This window comes from Pseudonaja textilis, chromosome 2, assembly GCF_049901715.1.
Source record: "Pseudonaja textilis isolate UNSWEBS1 chromosome 2, rPseTex1.2, whole genome shotgun sequence".
NCBI classification, from domain to species: domain Eukaryota; kingdom Metazoa; phylum Chordata; class Lepidosauria; order Squamata; family Elapidae; genus Pseudonaja; species Pseudonaja textilis.
Genome location: NC_141991.1, coordinates 45,168,039 through 45,185,903, shown reverse-complemented (window position 1 = coordinate 45,185,903; position 17,865 = coordinate 45,168,039).

Here is a 17,865-nt window from a genome sequence, read left to right as displayed (position 1 = left end):
TTCAATACCATCACAAAAAAATGAAACCAAAACAACCCCGGTTGGAAAATGCATCTGCTGAAGAAATAGAATAACTGCTGATCTCAAGCCGCCATTCCAATTCAGGTCCTACTATGGAGGCTGAAGCTCACAAATGGAGGAGGTAATCATCTATTCAGTCCAACCCACAAAGCAGAAGAGTTACATAAACATGCTGTGATATGGCCATTATTATCCGTGTTTCTGCATTCTGGACCAGCTGCAGTTTCCAAGTGGTTTCAAAGGCAAGTCTTTGTGAAATACATTGCAATAATTCAAACATCAGGGGACTGAAGAATGAGTGCATATCCTAAGAGCTTCCCCTTATCATCATTATACAGTTGGGTGGACCCCGCTACACATCACATCCCAGGCAACCTTTAATAGCCAGGAAAGGCACGTAAACAGATGGATATTTTCTTGGAAAGTATGAGTTCAAATTCATCCCTAGTAGCATCCCAAGACCTCGCTTCTATCACTTTGATACCAACTGCCCAGGTGGAATCCAACCCCAAGCTACTTTATCCATCGAATATCTAAAATATTCCTTCACAATAGCCATATAGATGATTCTGTGGCTCATCTCTTCCTAAAAAGGAAGGAACCAGTTGAACAAGGTTATTGGACGATTATCAGCAGACACAATAAAGAGGGGGGAAATAGCAATATTTTGCAGCCCTTTTGCCACAGTGTAATCCATACTATGGTCTTTTACTCATGCATTATGGAATTCACTCTTCCTTCTCCAGAAGCACTCTAGGTGTCTGTCTTCTGAATTTCATATCCCAAAGTGCTCAGGGAGCCAAGGAGCACCTTAGAATCAACACTCAAAGAAAGGCTGTATAGCAGGGGTATCAAACTCACATCATTGTGGCTTCATCACGTGATGTACCAGCACTTCTTTCGCCTTCACTATACTGGGCATGGGCATCTGGCCTGCGGGCTAGGAGTTTGACAGCCCTGCTATAAAGGAACAATTTGATCCAAGGCTCTTAGCTTAACATTTTGAGCTTTGATCAAGGCCTTAATTTTCCCATCAGATCCTTGGGGGGGAAGATACATGTCCTCTGGAATTTCACAGGACCCATTAGAGATTAATTTTATAAGTGCCACCTCCCTGCAAGATAATAGCACAGATGAGCCAAAAGGCAATGGAATACTGAAAATAATATCATCAGTCAAGGGATACAAACGGGGAGCAAATACAAACAAACAAACAAAAAACAAATATCCTTCACCTCAGTTCATGTCACAACCATTGTGAGACAAATCCACATCTAAACTATGATACCCAGTATGTGCTGGGCTGTCAATGACATAGGTCATGTCCATGGTTGCCATGTTGGCAAGACTTCCCAAACTCTTCCAGAGCATAGGGGCATAGACTGAAATCTCAAAGAATTATAAGCTTCAGAGACTTCACTTTCAACCTGGTGACACAATTCAAGCAGGAGTCTTGCTGCACAGCAAACAGGCTGATACTGCGGCAACTAATTTGATTGCTTCTTCAAACCCAGTTGCAGCCAGAGGGTCTCAGAGGAAATTTTCTTTACATCAGAGCCTCTGAATGTCATAAAAGTTTCCCAGATAAAAACTGTCACATACAGATATCACCTTGAGCTCATCGCTGATGCCAAATGCAAACTCCAGGAGGACATACATCTGAGAAGTGAAAGCCTCTCCAGTTCCATTGAAATCTTGGCTATATATATATATATATGCCAACTTGCCTCATCCAGAATCTGATCATGCCACCTCCTTATAGTGAAATTACTATAAACCAACCTAACATTTAGTAAGAAAAGTCAGAGGTGACTCTTACTCTGATCTGACTTGAGGGTGGAACAGATCTCAGCCATCAGTCTTTCTACCCCACAAGTGGCCCATTACTGGCTAATATCTCCCTCTGTATATGTGTGTGTGTGTGTGCATGCATATTTCAAATAGAATTGACAAATATAAAAACAAGTACCATTTTAGACCATAATTTTATCTTTATCAAACAATTGGAGATGCATTTAAGTGAGTGTTTTAAGCACATTGCTTTTCCTCTGTAAATGTACAAATAACCCCATTGTCTGTATATTCTCAAGGGACAATGATCATTTGCATCTCATTTCATGAACTGTCTTGTGTTCCAGATATATCTTTCTGACATAAAAATGACTGAGAATGGTCTGTGGTGATGAATTACTACTCTAGAATATCTGAATTGATAATCTCTTCTGATCAAATACACATTTCAACTCCATTTAAAAATGTAAATAATTATATTGTTTGATTTCAGCTTGGAGTTTGCCAGAACTTTGGAGCTGATAAGCCAGCCTCTGTTCAGGTCCTGCCACTTTTCATCACAGGGAATTATATTTATCAGGGGAAATCAATGTGTAACAGAAATGGATAGTGGAAGAACATCCTGTGACTGATAACGATACCTTAACTCTATGTCCATGTAGCATATTTCTGTTAAAACTTGGGGGGAAAACAAATTAGCTGGATAAAGCTTTTCTGACACCAATCAGATCTTGGAGATTTCTCTTCCCCTTCTCCTTCAGTGGATTAGAACATTTTGCAGGGTACATTTTCCAAAGATGCTGAGGCTTCTTATTCAGGTTTCTTCCTAATTTTAAGCATACCTTTTCAATCATAGCTATAAGAAGAAAATATTTGTAGCTTCAAGTCAAACTGTGAAGACCTTGTTGCTTTCTGAGAGCACCAAGGATTCCACACTTTAAATCATATACAGTCCTCTGATAGATTACTTGCATAATGAACTCCATTATTCACACAACCAACTTCACAGATAAGGGTATGATTTCTTTTATCATAGTCTACTGAGTATATTCAATGACTGGAATCAGATAACCCAACTTTCTTTTGGGCTTAATGGAACAAGATTTGGCAAAAAATATCCTGGAACTTTGATGTTTTATATATATGCTGACAGCAGCAAGACTACTCTATGCACAAAAATGGAAGGTCATCTCAACCCCCACAATGGATGAATGGCTGCAAAAACTGATGGAGTTAGCAGAGATGGCTACTGCTCTGATTAAAGAAAAAAACACAAACACTTTTACTTCGACTTGGAAACCACTTCTGGACTTTGTGGTTGAGGTGGAAAAAGATGAAACTTTGACCTTGGGTTTTATCGATTAAATAGATTTATTGTTACAGAAATGGCTAGTTTCTATTATTATGAAAAAGTAAAAAGTTGAGTGTAGATCTTAATGCCTTATTCAATTGCACCAAAGATTAAGGCAATGCCTTTTTTTCCCTTCCTTTTTCCATATTTACTTCCCTTTTTCCTTCCCTAATTTCCTTAATATTTGCTTTTGTATTTTCTTTGTATGTTATAGTGTAAACTAATAAAACTATATATATAAAAGGAATCACATAACCCAACTGAAGGCAAACATGATGATGTTAGACAATGTGTAGATTAAGTTAATAGTCATATATGAAGTCTGAAAGGATTTTTTTCTCTTTAAGAATAAACTTATTTCTTGATTCTCTTCCTCATTCCTTTGTTGTAGATGTTCTCCAGACTTCTCTTTTCTATTTAATACTTTGAATTTATATAATAACTCATCATAATGATGTAATACATAACAAAACATTAAATACTATTCTTTTTAGCATAAATAGAGGTAATGATGAGAAAAGAGGAATGCAAAAAATAAACTTGCACCGTAAAATGATAACTCAGATTCTGGAGTAACAAATACTCAAATAGGTACTCTTTTTTATTGCACCAGTACTCCAAAGACAGCATCAACTAAATATTTACATTAATATCTGACCAGCTTTCAGACTACATTAGATTAAGCCAACTAAAAACAACATGGAAAGATGCTTCTATGTAATAGAAACCAACCCAACCTCTAGAGTCTTTTGGATATCCACAGGGCAGAAGGAAAATAAGGAACTGTGTATAGTGATGTCATCATATAAATGCCCTGATCAACATGTTTGTTTCAGATATTGGAAGCAAGTATATAAAGGTGGCATTTGTTGTTCATGTATTGTCACTTTGGTATTATTGTGATTCATTAAACAAGGATCCCTCAACACAATAAAAGGTCTTAGAAATAAAAGTGATGAAATTTCTTCAAATAAAACTGAAGTGAGGGAATGCTAAATGTAGAATGTAGAATTCTTTATTGGCCAAGTGTGATTGGACACACAAGGAATTTGTCTTGGTGCAAATGCTCTCAGTATACATAAAAGAAAAGATACATTCATCAAGAGTCAAGAATCATAAGGTACAACACTTAATAATAGTCATAGGGGACAATAAGCAATCAAATCATACTAGGAAACAGTCAATATAGATTGTAAAGATACAAGCGACCAAGTTATAGTCATATAGTCACAGGTGGGAGGGGATGGGTGATAAAGAGTGATGAGAAGATTAATAGTAATAGTAGTGCAGACTTTGTAAAGGACAGTGTTGAGGGAATTATTTGTTTAGCAGAGTGATGGCATTTGGGAAAAAACTGTCCTTCTGTCTAGTTGTTCTGGTATGTAGTGCTCTACAGCGTCATTTTGAGGGTAAGTGGTGAAATAGCTTATTTCCAGGAAGTGAGGGGTCTGTAAATATTTTCAGAGCCCTCTTTTTGACTTGTGCAGTATACAGGTCCTCGGTTGAAGGCACGTTGGTAGTAATTATTTTTTCTGCAGTCCTAATAATCCTCTGAAGCCTATGTCTGTCCTGTTGGGTTGCAGAACCAAAACAGACAGTTATAGAGATGCAGACAATAGACTCAATTATTCCTCTGTAGAATTGTATCAGCAGCTCCTTGGGCAGTTTCAGCTTTCTGAGTTGGCAGAGAAAGAATATTCTTTGTTGTGCTTTTTTGATGATGTTTTTGATGCTAGGTGTCCATTTTAGGTCATGTGATATAATAGAACCTAGAAATTTGAAGGTCTCTACTGTAGAGACCTTCAACCTCTACTGAAGGTCTCTAAAAGGGAGACAATGATGATTCAATGCCACTAGCTTGGCATAGCCAACTGGGGGCAACCTTCTTGCCTCTGCCAAGTCTAACAAAAAAAGAATGGCATGCTAGTGAGATAAGTGAAATTGTAATAAATGATACAAATGTAAATGTCCAAGAAATAATTAACCAAAAAGGACATCAATAATTTTAAAATGGTAAGACTGCTTGTATAGATGGTATGAATGGAGAAATATGAAAATATGATGTGTTCATGTAGAATGGGTGCATAATTTGTTTAAGTTCTATGGGAAGACTCCATCTATCATTGTAATGGAAGAATTATATCACTAACATATCACTAACAGCTACACAAAGCAAGAATGAACAAAATGAATCTAAAAACTGCCAAGAGATTAGTTTTTTTAAATAGTCCTGGGAAGGAATTTGACAGAATTCTGATCAAAAAATATGACTAATAAGAAAAATTTGTGAACAGGAGTGGGGTTCTTTTTTCCTTGGGAAGTGGTGTACGATCAATATTTTTGTTCATCAGCATTTCATAGAGAAAAGTACGAATGTGAGAAATAATGTATATTTATTTAATAATTTAAAGGAAATGTATAACAAATAGGACTGGGTTATAAAATGTTTTACACAAACATGGAATTGGAAGTCAGTGGCTGAACATGATCAGTGGTACATGACAGAAGTAAAGCATGTGTGAAAAGAAATGGCAATGGTTCAGCGCTGAACAGGGAATAAGATAAGGATGAGTAATATCCCCTTGGTTGTTTAAAGTATTAATAGATAAATGTTTAAAGAATGCTTATGGAGAGAGTAGAAATTTGTTAGTTTGGAATGTGAATACCTTTGTGTGCAGGTGTGTGGTTGGTTGAAAACATGAATTATTTACCGTAAATGTTAAATAGATTGTATAATGCAACAGGGAGTATGAATCTGAAAAATAATACATCTTCAGCATAAATTATCATAGAAATAGCATATCAAAGATCAAGATAATTGTGTTTGTTATGGATGATGGAGTACACATAATGGTAAAAAGTAAAACAAAATGGTGCATTTGTGTAAAGATATACATTAAACATGGGAAAATAGGAGAAATTTTAAGTACGTATGCTGACAAAAGATGACAAGCATATACAATATTGCATGGTATGAATGTTTGTGAAAAGAAGTGAAAATAATTGTATATAAGAGCATACGTCTGCCACTTTGTTTACATTTTGGAAATGGGAATTACAGTAACATCAGGAGAAATATAAAAGAAGGTTGAATGCACTAGGGATTAGGAATGAGATAAGATGTTAATAGTAAAAGAAGAAGAAGAGGATCAAGAATGAATAGTTGCTGAATGCATATGGGTTGAATACCACACTGAATCACCAGCATGAAAAAAGTATGTTAATATGATTAATTCATAGAGAGAAAATGAATGAGAACTGAATTGCAAAACAAATATATGAAAGAAGGGTGGAGAAGTTAAAAGAAAGAGTAGAACTGCAAAACTTGTAGCTAGAGTTGATGAGATCCTGTATGAGAGCAAGTGAGAAATCTAAAAATCAAAGAACAGTATAGAAAATGGTATGTGTACATGGTAAAAATAGGCATAATGCAAGGACACAAAGATCTGGAGAGGTAAAGGATTGAGCTATTTTCCTTTCAGTAATCTTAGTTCGTCCCTTAATTCCTTTGAACTATATCTTTTTATTACTGTGCTGCATTTTGCAAAATATTGGTTTCCCGAAGAGGGAATAGCATAATGGGTACTATATATATTCATGATGGTGAACCTATGGCACACATGCCAGAAGTGGCACGGAGAGCCATCTCTGCCGGCACCCAAGCCGTTGCCCCAGCTCAGTTCCACTGCACATGCGAGCATGCCTCCTGCCAGCCAGCTGATTTCGGGATATCTGCCATGCATGTACAGGGGGCGGGAGTTATGCACGCATGTGCAAGGCATGGGGGGAGCATAGGAGGGTCATGCATGCATTACATTATGAGTGCAGGCACACGCACGCACACACACACATCCACTTTCAGCATGTGATGACAAAAAGGTTAGCCATCACTGATATATATACATAAAGAAACCATGGCTTAATGGAATGAGAAAACCTAATTTATACATCACATCTGTAATGACAAAGTAATCTTTAATTTGCTCCTTTTTATTTTTTATTTTATTTTAAAAAACAAACATGTCCATACAAAACATAAAAACATCTTCCATTTTATATACATACAGTGTGTCAGTTGGTTACATATCTTTTGTGCTATCCTTTTGTAGTCATTTACTCATAACTTATATCAGTCTTCACATTGTCGAACTAAGATATGCTTGTATATTTATCAGTTATTAATCATCCATGACTGAACTATTTATTCCATCATTTTATATGAGATGTTCCAAGTTTTATCTTAAAATTTGTGTTATACTTTCAACCAGTGGTTATATATACCTATATTATGTTTTATATCAGTCTATTAAATTTCTATCACAAAATTACTAGTCCATTACATTACTATGCCTTTTTATCCAACCATTGATAAAACAAATCCCATATCACAGAAAATTGCTTGTCTTCTTGTTCTTCAAATGTCAGTTTACTCATTTCAGCAAAGTCCATAATTTTTTTGATAACTTCCTCCTGCATAGGTATTTTGTCATTTTTCCAGTTCTTCGCAAATACAATTCTAGGCACTGTTAAAACATTTACAATCAAATATTTCAGTTCTTTATTGTATATGTCTGGTATGACTCCCAATAAAAAGATCTCTGGTTTAAAGTCTATATGTTGTTTTATCATTTTTTCCAACCATGTGTGGATTTTAATCCAATATTTCTTCGCGTCCGAACATGTCCACCACATATGGTAATATGAACCAGGTGTCTGATGTCATTTCCAGCATTTATCCAATTTATTCTTAAACATTCTCGCAAGTCTCGTTGAGGGTAAGTGCTTGTTTCTATTTCAATCTGTCATACATTAGTCAATAATTCTGCTGACATCCATATCATATCTATTCTAGACCAGGATGTGTGCCTGTTTGAATAAAAAGTATACTGCTTACTTTCCTCATTTCTCTCTCTCCATGCATCTTTTAAATTAAATTCTTCTGTTATTCAAAGGAAGGATTTTGGTAGTATCTTTCTAACTTTCTTTGTTGTTTTCTGTGTTTTATAGTCCAACCAGTCATTAATTATTCCATTAAAATATCCCGTCATACAAATATTAACATAGTCCAATTCAATTATTTTTGTATGTAATTTTCTATAGAATTCTTCTTGTTTATCATTTGGGGCATAAATTGTAATTAAAAGTGTTTTAACACTGTTATCCATTATTTCCACCATCAAAATCCTTCCATCATCATCTGTGTAAATTAGTTCTGCCAAAATTGTTTCTTTAATATATAATACCACACCTCTTTTTTTAGATTGTGCCAGCGACGTAAATAATTTCCCTAGTTTTCCTTGTTTTAAGTATATATTCATGTTGTTTTTTAATATGTATCTCTTGTAAGCAGATTATATCAAATTTTAATTTTTCTAATTTATGAAATACTTTCCTTCTTTTAGTAGCCAAATTAAGTTCATTTATGTTAATCGTAATCAATTTTCTTTCATCCATGTTAAGCTTTATAAGAGGGTTTTATTGCTCTAGTAAATCTCAATTCTTGTTCTCTGGGTTCACTGCCTACTGCACCTTCTTCTTTTTCTTTTTCAATTACTGCTATACACTCCTCTTGGAACTCAATTAATGACTCTTCCTTTCTTTCTTCTTCCTCCTTTCCTCTAAAGTATTCCAAGTAGAATAGCTCAGCTTTTCCAACTGTGTCAATTCTGTGTCTTTGTTCCTGCCAAGTGAACAAGAGGCCTTCTGGCATCAGCCATCTGTAGTTTACTCCTCTTTTAAGTAACTCTTTAGTCAAGAATAAATATTCTCTTCTCATCTCTTTTACTCTTCTTGGTATTTGTTTCAGCACCACAATTTCTTTATCTTTATATTTTAGTGTTTTCTCTCTCACTACCTGGAGTATCTGTGTCTTAATAATCTTCTTAGTAAATCTAATGTGAACTTCTCTTGGTAATCTATTCCTCGTTGCATATCTTGTATAGACACAAAACACTTCATCCATCCAATCCATCATCTTTTCTCTGGTTATTTCCAGTGCTTCTGCCAATATTTCTGCCATTATTTCAGCAAGATTTTCACCTTTTCCTTCTTCTATATTTTGAAATCTTAGATAAAATTCTGATTTGTCTATTTCCTATCCTAGTGGTTCAAATCTGCCCTTCTCAACATCGCTCAAATGAATATCAATATCTCCAATTTTCTTATCTCTTTTGTATATCTTCTTCAAGTTTTTTGAATCTGTCTTCATATTTCATCATCATCTGTTGAATATTTTCAACTTTTTCATCTGTCTTTTCAATTTTTTGCTCAATTTTCTGAATTCCTTGCATAATCATCTGTAATGTCACTTCTTTCTCTTTTTCCTGTTGTAATATTGTCTGTATAGATCGTTGTCCTCCAGATGGTGAGGGGGTTGGTCCCAAAGAAGCTGGGGCTGTTGTCTTTCTACTTATCTTGTAATGCTTATCCATAAAGAAAGAGAGAGAAAAAAGAGGAAAAAAGAGGAAAAAAGAAAAAAAATGAAGGCAAGCAATTGCCACTCCAAAGGAAAAAAAGGGAAAAGTAAATATTCAGGCACTTGTATACCTTAATCCAATTAGTTGCTATGGTAGATGCAAAAAGTAAAAAAATAAAAAAGGAAAAAAGAAAGAAGAAAAATATTCTATATGTTCCTCTTAATAAACAAAAAGAAAACCAAAATAAAAGGTTTACATTCTAGTTCCTGGTTTAAAAAGTTAAAATCTAATTAAAGAGAAAAAAAGAGCCCCACTAGTCGGGTTGGGGGGGGGGTAGAAAGGGAGGCAAAAGATAAAAAGCAATTCTAATATAAAACAAGCCTCTGCCCCAAATATCCAAGGCTCTTTGATAAATCAACTCAGAATTTTTCAAGGTCACTTCAATCTTCTTTCTTTCAACTTCAACTCCAGACTCCAGATATCTGTTCAGAAATGAGCACCTGAATAAACAAACTGCCATGCTCATCTCTATATTTTCCAATACACAGCTCAGAGTCCTTGACTGTAACACAAACTAGTGAAAGAAAAAAGAAACAATGTATCCAAGCCTCTGGGCAGCAGTGCTACTTACTTTCCTTCACTTTCACCTCCTCATCTACAACCAGGAACTAAAAAAAAAAAAAAAAGTAAAGTCTTTCCCCTTTTTTTTCAAAGGAGAAAAATAAATCTTGAGTCAAGCAGAAGAATCTTAGTCAAAAAGGGATTTTCAAAAGGGTTGTTAAAAAAAGGAGAAAGAAATACAAACAAAGATAAAAAGATTAAAAAGTACCAGTCCAACTTAAAGTTAAACAGCTTTGCCAAATTCATAGTTGCAATAAAAAGGCAAAAAAGAAAAAAAAAACCTCTCACTTTGACAATTAATCACGCTGCTTAAATTCTTTTCTCTTCACTTTTAGTCCACTTTAATTTTTTCAGGGTGTTCTCTCCAAGAAATAATAAGTAAAAGTTCATCTCACCAAACTGACACACTTTCTTTCCAATCTCTTCTGTTTCAGAGCTGGCCCAGCTTCAGCAGCTTGGAAGGCTGCCTCTCTGCCACCGGCAAAAGGGGCTTTTCCTGGATCAACCAGGGACTTTGCGATGTCCCTGGGATAGACAGGATGTGCCCTCCTCAATCACTGTCTCTACGGGATGGTTTAGGTCCAGTGGGACCGTTCTGAAACAGAGATATCAGCGTCGATCTTGGAGCTTCAAGATCGCACGCTGTACCACTGAGATGCCAGCCAATTTGCTTCTGCTTAATGTGATCCTTGACATTATTATTCCAGTAGGATTTAGCCTAAAGATTTTCTTGATAAAAAAAATAACAGGTGAAATTTTGAATTCATTTTGCATTTTTACAAAACATACTCATCTCCCCTTTATTTTCAAACTAGTCTGCTTTAAGGCAAGATTTGTATACAGTGTTACAAACACTTTAAAGTTAGAACCCCGTACAAGTATTTCACAATCTGAGAGTAAATGCTTAGCCCTAAAAATGGAGACATGTTAACTGCTCAACGGGGATGATTAAAGAGAGCTGAATGGGTAACAATGGGTGACCGAGATTGAATCTATCAATTCATAACAGTAACCCAGTTACTCTGATGCCAAGGACAGAATAAATCATACACTCTTTAGAGGTTTTAAATGAGTTTTCTACTACAATTTATCTGAAAACACAAGAATGCAACTAGAATTAGTCATTTGGCTGCTTGCATTATACCTGGGAGAGCTTTTAGATACTGGCCTTAAATTTACTTAGGAAATTATATATATTTTTCTATATATAAAATTAATTTGAATAAAAACCAAAACTAATTGTGATAACTTCTCAATTCTTTTTGTTGTTTCCTTGCTGTTCCTGATGTAACCCAAAAGAAGTTGATTTTTCTTCTACCCTTCCAAACATCTATTGGGCTTAATGAAAAGAATGGAGCATCATAAAAAGATTCTGGAGCAAAATCCACGTGCATGAGAGGGAATCCAATCATGCAACATCACACGGAGGAGCTGAAAAGATTCAGGTCTTTTCCCTTTGGATGTTGATTGTGAATCTTGTACTTTCAACTGAGCAGATCTAAAAGACATAGGAGCAAAATCCAAGCATAGGAATGATGGTTAGTCAAAACACAGGAAAAAAAATCACAAAAATCTGTATAACTTTTACTTTACTTTTACTTTTCTGTTTACTTTTTCATTCCAATCCTCTTCAATATATCAGAACACATTGTTTCATTATATTATAAAGGTTACATGTAAGATGCTTGTAGGGGGTGGTTGCAAGTATGCTGACAAACCTTGTTGGACTGTGAATGATTTAATGGCCCTTGGTTGGCAAATACTTTTTTTTTCTAAGAGACATTTGTCTTCTAGACATGCAAAGCATTTGTCAATCAAAGGAGCTAAAAGGTTCTTTCCTGATTCAATCTCAGTCCAATAAGACTCTTAATGCAAAATTCTGGACCTTTTGATAGCTTCTGAAACACTTTAATGGGTTTGTCTCAGAACTTTCCCAGCAATTCTATATTACACTGATATGTGTAAGGACTATGTGCAATGACATCACACAGGTATACTGCACATTGCATGCAGCTAGAAATCTTTGGATTCTACTAACAAAAAAACTGGTGAGACATTAACAAAGGAATAAATATGATCTATTTTTGAATGACTATGTGCCATGAGGGCATTTTTGGCTCATAGCAACCAGTTAGATAGATCTTTTTCCCATGGCATTTAGTCATTAACCTAGTCTTTCATGTCTTCCAACAATGCACTCATTGCCACTCTGAGTTCATCCACTTTGCTACTGCTTGTCCTCTTCTCCTCTTTCCTTCCACCTTCCCCAGCACTAGAGCTTTCTCCATAGAAATGGGTCTTCACAAATAAGTGTCCAAAGTAGGATATTTTGAGCCTGCTCATTTGTGCCTCAAGCAAGAATGCTGGTTTAACTTGTTTGATGATCCATTCATTTGTTTTCTTGGGTTTGTTTCTTGTAATATTCTCAGGAATCCTCTCCAAGCATCTTCAAAAGCATCAATACATCTTCAAGGTCCAACTTTCACTTTCATAGAAGGTCACAGAGAATACTGTGGCTTACATGATTCTTGTCTTTATCCATCTATATTTGTTAAAAGGAAATATTTAACCATTCATACCTTAAAGGCAGGGAAAGGAACTAATGCAAATAAATAACTAGAGAAGACTTATAACTGTTGGTCCTCAATTTTTTGGTGTATTTAGTTTAGTGGTGAATATCCATCAAATATTTTTGAATGTTTGCTTACGTTTGGTTTCTATTTAACATACTGATTTAATACTCATTTGATAATTGCCTCCAATATTTGATTTTAAATACAGTTTGTCATTTAAATGAGCCTAATACATTACATGCTATATTTTAATACCTGACAATATCAGTTAGCCAACATGAAACTATAATTAGCATTTAACTGTATTTGCTCATTAATGTATAAAGTTCTGTAGTATGAGTATTTGCAAGAACTGGCTATTTTGATCAGAATGATGCAAGCAGCATTGCTTTTCAATCCTACCTATTTCTTATGTGTATGTGACATCACAATGCATAGACAAATGAGTCGTGGCCTGCATCATGACATTGTGAACAACAACACCCTACCTGCCTGCCACATCTTCCCATGATACTATTCTTTTAGCACATTTTCCCAATTTTTGAGAATTTGAAGTGATGGGAATTATTGTTTGATGCTTTTGAAGAATGCCAGGTTGGGGAAAGTCCCAGAAAAATGCAGAAAGAGAGAGTCTTGTTGGGTATTATGTACTGGGAGTTACCTAGAAGGGCCAAGTATTGGGAAACAAATGATAAATACTAGGCAACCTACTCTCTTTCTACTAAATCAACTTGCTGCTCTCCTATCAGAAAATGCTCGTCTGCATGTTCTAATTATCAATACCACAAATAGTAAATGCATTAAAAAATTGAATAATAGCTTTTTTTGGTAACCGTAGAGTAAGAGATAATTTTGTAATTGTACTTATATTTGCTGCAAAAGAAATTGGAAGCTTTTTCTTTCTATTTCTTACTATTATTTCTATTTCTTACTATTCTTTCTATTTTTTATTATCCTTTCTTTCTGCACATTTCCTTTATTTCTTCTTCCTTCCTATACCCCAATTTCTGAGGAATTGTTTGTTGTCATTCTGACATTAGTTTTTTGTATTGTTTGTATTCTGCTTTCAATTTATACTGTACACTGCCCAGAGTTGTGATGGAATCAGACAGCCTATACATGGAATGATTGACTTAATATTCTGCATATTTGTATTTCCATTTCAAATGTACAGTTATTATACAGACAACATTCTTTGCACCTGTTAGGAATGATAGTCACCTAACAGTTGGGTTGGAAATATATAAACCAGGATAGTAATTTAATACTGTATCTTTAAGAGAATGCTGTAACTGTGATTGGCTGAGGTTCCTCCGACAGCCATAAGATGGAGCCAGAAACCTGATTTCTTCCTCTTCTTGCATTTTCCCTAATTGCCTTCTGCCTGATCATCATTCTGCTTGGATTGCTGTGAGTCTTGCAACTGTTAGCAAACTCTTTTTACTGAACTTTTTTTATGATACTGGACTTCATTTTTGGATTATCCCTGGACTGATTGTATTGAATACTACCTGCTTTAACCATGTATGATTTGTACTGTTTGTTGGACTTTGTTTACCCATTTATAGGAAGTAAAACCTACATTTTACTATTCACTGTAGCTGTATGCTGGTTGTGTGTTATTCCTCACCACTCTCACTACGTTTCCCTGAGTGCACTCATTCTCCTAATGGGGAATACCTCAACAGCACCTACAACCTTAAAAAAATTATGTTGCCTCGCTTTCTTACCCATTTCTTATTCTTCATTCTCTTCTTAAAACTAATTGTATTTTCACGCCATACATTTCATAAAGGATGCACAGGATGGGAGTTTTATTTTTTATTTATTTTTTCAAAACACCCTGAATGATTTACTCTTCCTCCTCCTTTTTTCCCCACCCCCTCTCCAGTGATTCTGAAATGGAGGTTGCACTTTAAAATAAATAAATAAATAAATATAACCTGCCTGGTCAAGAAGAGACAGTTTTATAATTGCATTTTAGTTATATTTGAATGCTTTTGTATTTTTTGCATGTAGGGTGATAAACTGAACTTGGAACGCTGCACTTGGAACGCTGCCAGAGAGAATTGTAAAAAAATGTGTAAAAGGCCTTGTGAAGGGAGAAAAGAAAAATTTAAAAAGGAGTGGGAGTTTTTAGAATACCATGCAGGAAAAAAAAAGAGAGAGAGAGAGCTTGTCCTGGATGAGCCAATCTTCATGTAATTTGTTGGAAATAGCTAACTCTAAGTACCTGCTGATCCATCTTTTTAAAAGCAGCCCACCTAAGGAAAACAAAAAAGCTTGGAATTAATGTTGGTGTTTAAAATTGGATATTGTTGGGGTATTTTTTAAAAAACAAACAAACATGAAAGTCCAGTTGTATACATGTCTTGTTCAAAAAATTTCTTCCCCTAGACCATGTGTGCATTGCCCTTATTTGTAATGACAAGGTGTGATTGTTTCTATTATAATATAAATACACTGCAGTGCTAGAGTAGATTGATACATATGAATTATATTAAAATACCCATCTGATAAGTGTGAAACACCTGTTACAAAAACACTTTTAAATAGAAGAGCCTGACATTATTTGTTTCTGTCTTTGTTTCCTGTTGTCACACATCGCATAAAAATTATAAAAACAAAAATAGTTTCTGTTCTTCGTGTATTATCATGTTTAACGTTCCTTTACCAGACTAAGTAAACCCATTTCTTAATTCCCACCGCCTTGAATTAGGAGAAACAGGAATGAGGGTGCTTGGTGCTCTCTGAGCTTGGTTGTTTTCTTGCAGATGTTTCATTACCCAAACTAAGTAGCATCATAAGTGCTTGCTTAATGCCATGCATATTTGCAAAGGTCTTGACAACAAGTTAAATATCATTACCTTATTAAAGATATATTTATTGCCATTGAGTTCCCTCCTCGTAAGCACTGATGATGTTACCTAGTTTAGGTAATGAAACTGTTGTAAGAAAGCAGCCCAGCTCAGAGAACAGCAAGGACCTCTCATTTCAACCTTCAGCTAGAAGTATTCCCTCTTATTAGAAACAGGAATATATGAGTAACAACAACAGTAGCATTAACACATTTTAACTGTCCATATGCTATGAATCTCATGAGTTTCTGTAAATAATCTGTTCTTTCTCTCATGAAGGACTTACACTATTGCTTTCATTAAACAGAAATAAAATCCTATCATGGAACCTAATGTGGTGGCTGACTCTTACAGAGATTTTGGATACTATTAAAGAATGAAAGGAAATATTTTTGTATGTAGTATAAAAATAGATATCCCTTCACTGCCTTGCCCCAAATGCCAAGCTTTTCACTAACAAATCAAATTTTATGGGGATCCAACTTGCTCCTTTCTCGTGAATACAAGATTAGTAAATGAATACAGTTCTCTGTATGAAAGACAAACCCATAAGCAAAGCTGATTGTGAAAAAATTGGGGTAATGGAGGTCACTGTAGAAGATGCACACAGCTATTCTCTATGTGGCTCATGTATAAATTCCCACATCAGGTCCATTGTCACTGTTCAATGGAATTATATGGCTCAATCTTGAATCGGCTTCTTAAAAGTAGTGTTCCTTTCTGTTGGGTTAATAGCTTCGTGAGATGGTGTTTTTAAAGATGGAGAAGTGCCTAATAATGCTCTCACCTTTGGGAGGTTGGATCCAGTTACCACATTTGAATTTTTCATCTTTTATTTCTATGCATAGCTAATGCAAATTTGCCTTTGAGGAAGACACATCATTGCAGAGAATAAGCTATGCTCTCTCCGGGGGAGGGAGGAGTGGGGTGGGGGAGAGAGCTATTAAATACTGAAGAAGATGGGATTATTAAACAAGATTCTCCCCAAACATACAGTGGTTTCTCTTGCACACACAAGCAACCAGAGATACGGTTTCCTTTAAGTGAGACAAATTTAATTAGGAACTGAAAGGATTCACTGCTTTGATACAGCTTTGCAGCCTTCCACAATTGCCTAGTCCCTCAATGAAGTACAAGGTGAGGGCTTGACCAAATCATTTAAACTGAGAGCAATTGGGATTTCTTTGGAAGCCAATTAGCAGCTTTGTTCTTCCTTCTTTGCACGCCAACCTTTCTTTAAAGCCAGACTCCTGTCATTAGAGGAGGCATTACTTTTGCCTAGGATAGAAAGCTTTGCATTTTCCTTTCTCTTTTCCCACAGATGAGTCCTCAGGGAGATATTTGGTGCCCTGAAATGACAAAACTTCTCAGCTAGATTTGCTTCTCCACAAATTGCTTGAGAGGTTGCCTGGCACCTACAAGTTTTAAAGTTCAAAATCTTTCAAAAGAACGTGTTCCTTCTTTTTCTCTCTGTTCCTCTAGCCCTCTCCTAAAAGTCAGCTTGGAATGGGCTTTATTCCCAGTTCTATACTTAAGGCAACCTTTTCCCTATGTCTAAATATTGTGCTATCAATTCAAGAGAAAAGGGCAGCAACAATTCCCCCCGCCCCTAGAACTGCCAGTCCCTCCTCACCCAGGGATGCTTTGTTCTCATTTATATCTTTCAGACTTAAAACGAGTCTGCTTAATACCTCTTGGGTCATTCTTCCAGTCTCCATTTTGTTCACTATTTTGGGAGTGTTTAAAGGCTCTACACCATTTCCACAGGGGAACTGGTGCCACTCTCTTCATACACAACATTTACTTTTGGCTTTTTCTTGAAAAGCTAAGTAGAGTCAAACTCATTTAGTACTTGGATAGGAGACCAATTCCCATTAATATAGATTAAGAAGTTTAAAAAAGCTTTTCTGGAAAAAGTCATTGACCACACAACCACTTCCACAGTGTGGCCAAATACATGTCTACTAAATAAAATGCTTTATATGATTTTAATTGTTTTTATACTTTTGGAATTGTAAGCCAGCCAAAGTCACTGAGATGAGTAGCTACAGAAGCTGAATAAATAAATAAAGGTCCATGCAATTAGCATCAGTTGAGCTCAGCTGGAGTAAAACTCTGTTCTTTGCACTCATGAAAGTGGCGTCTCTTCAATGCACTAGTTTCACTAGCCAGGCCATTGCCCATTTAATAAAGGGGCCTTAGAGTGAATCACTGTAAGCACAAAAGTAATTTAA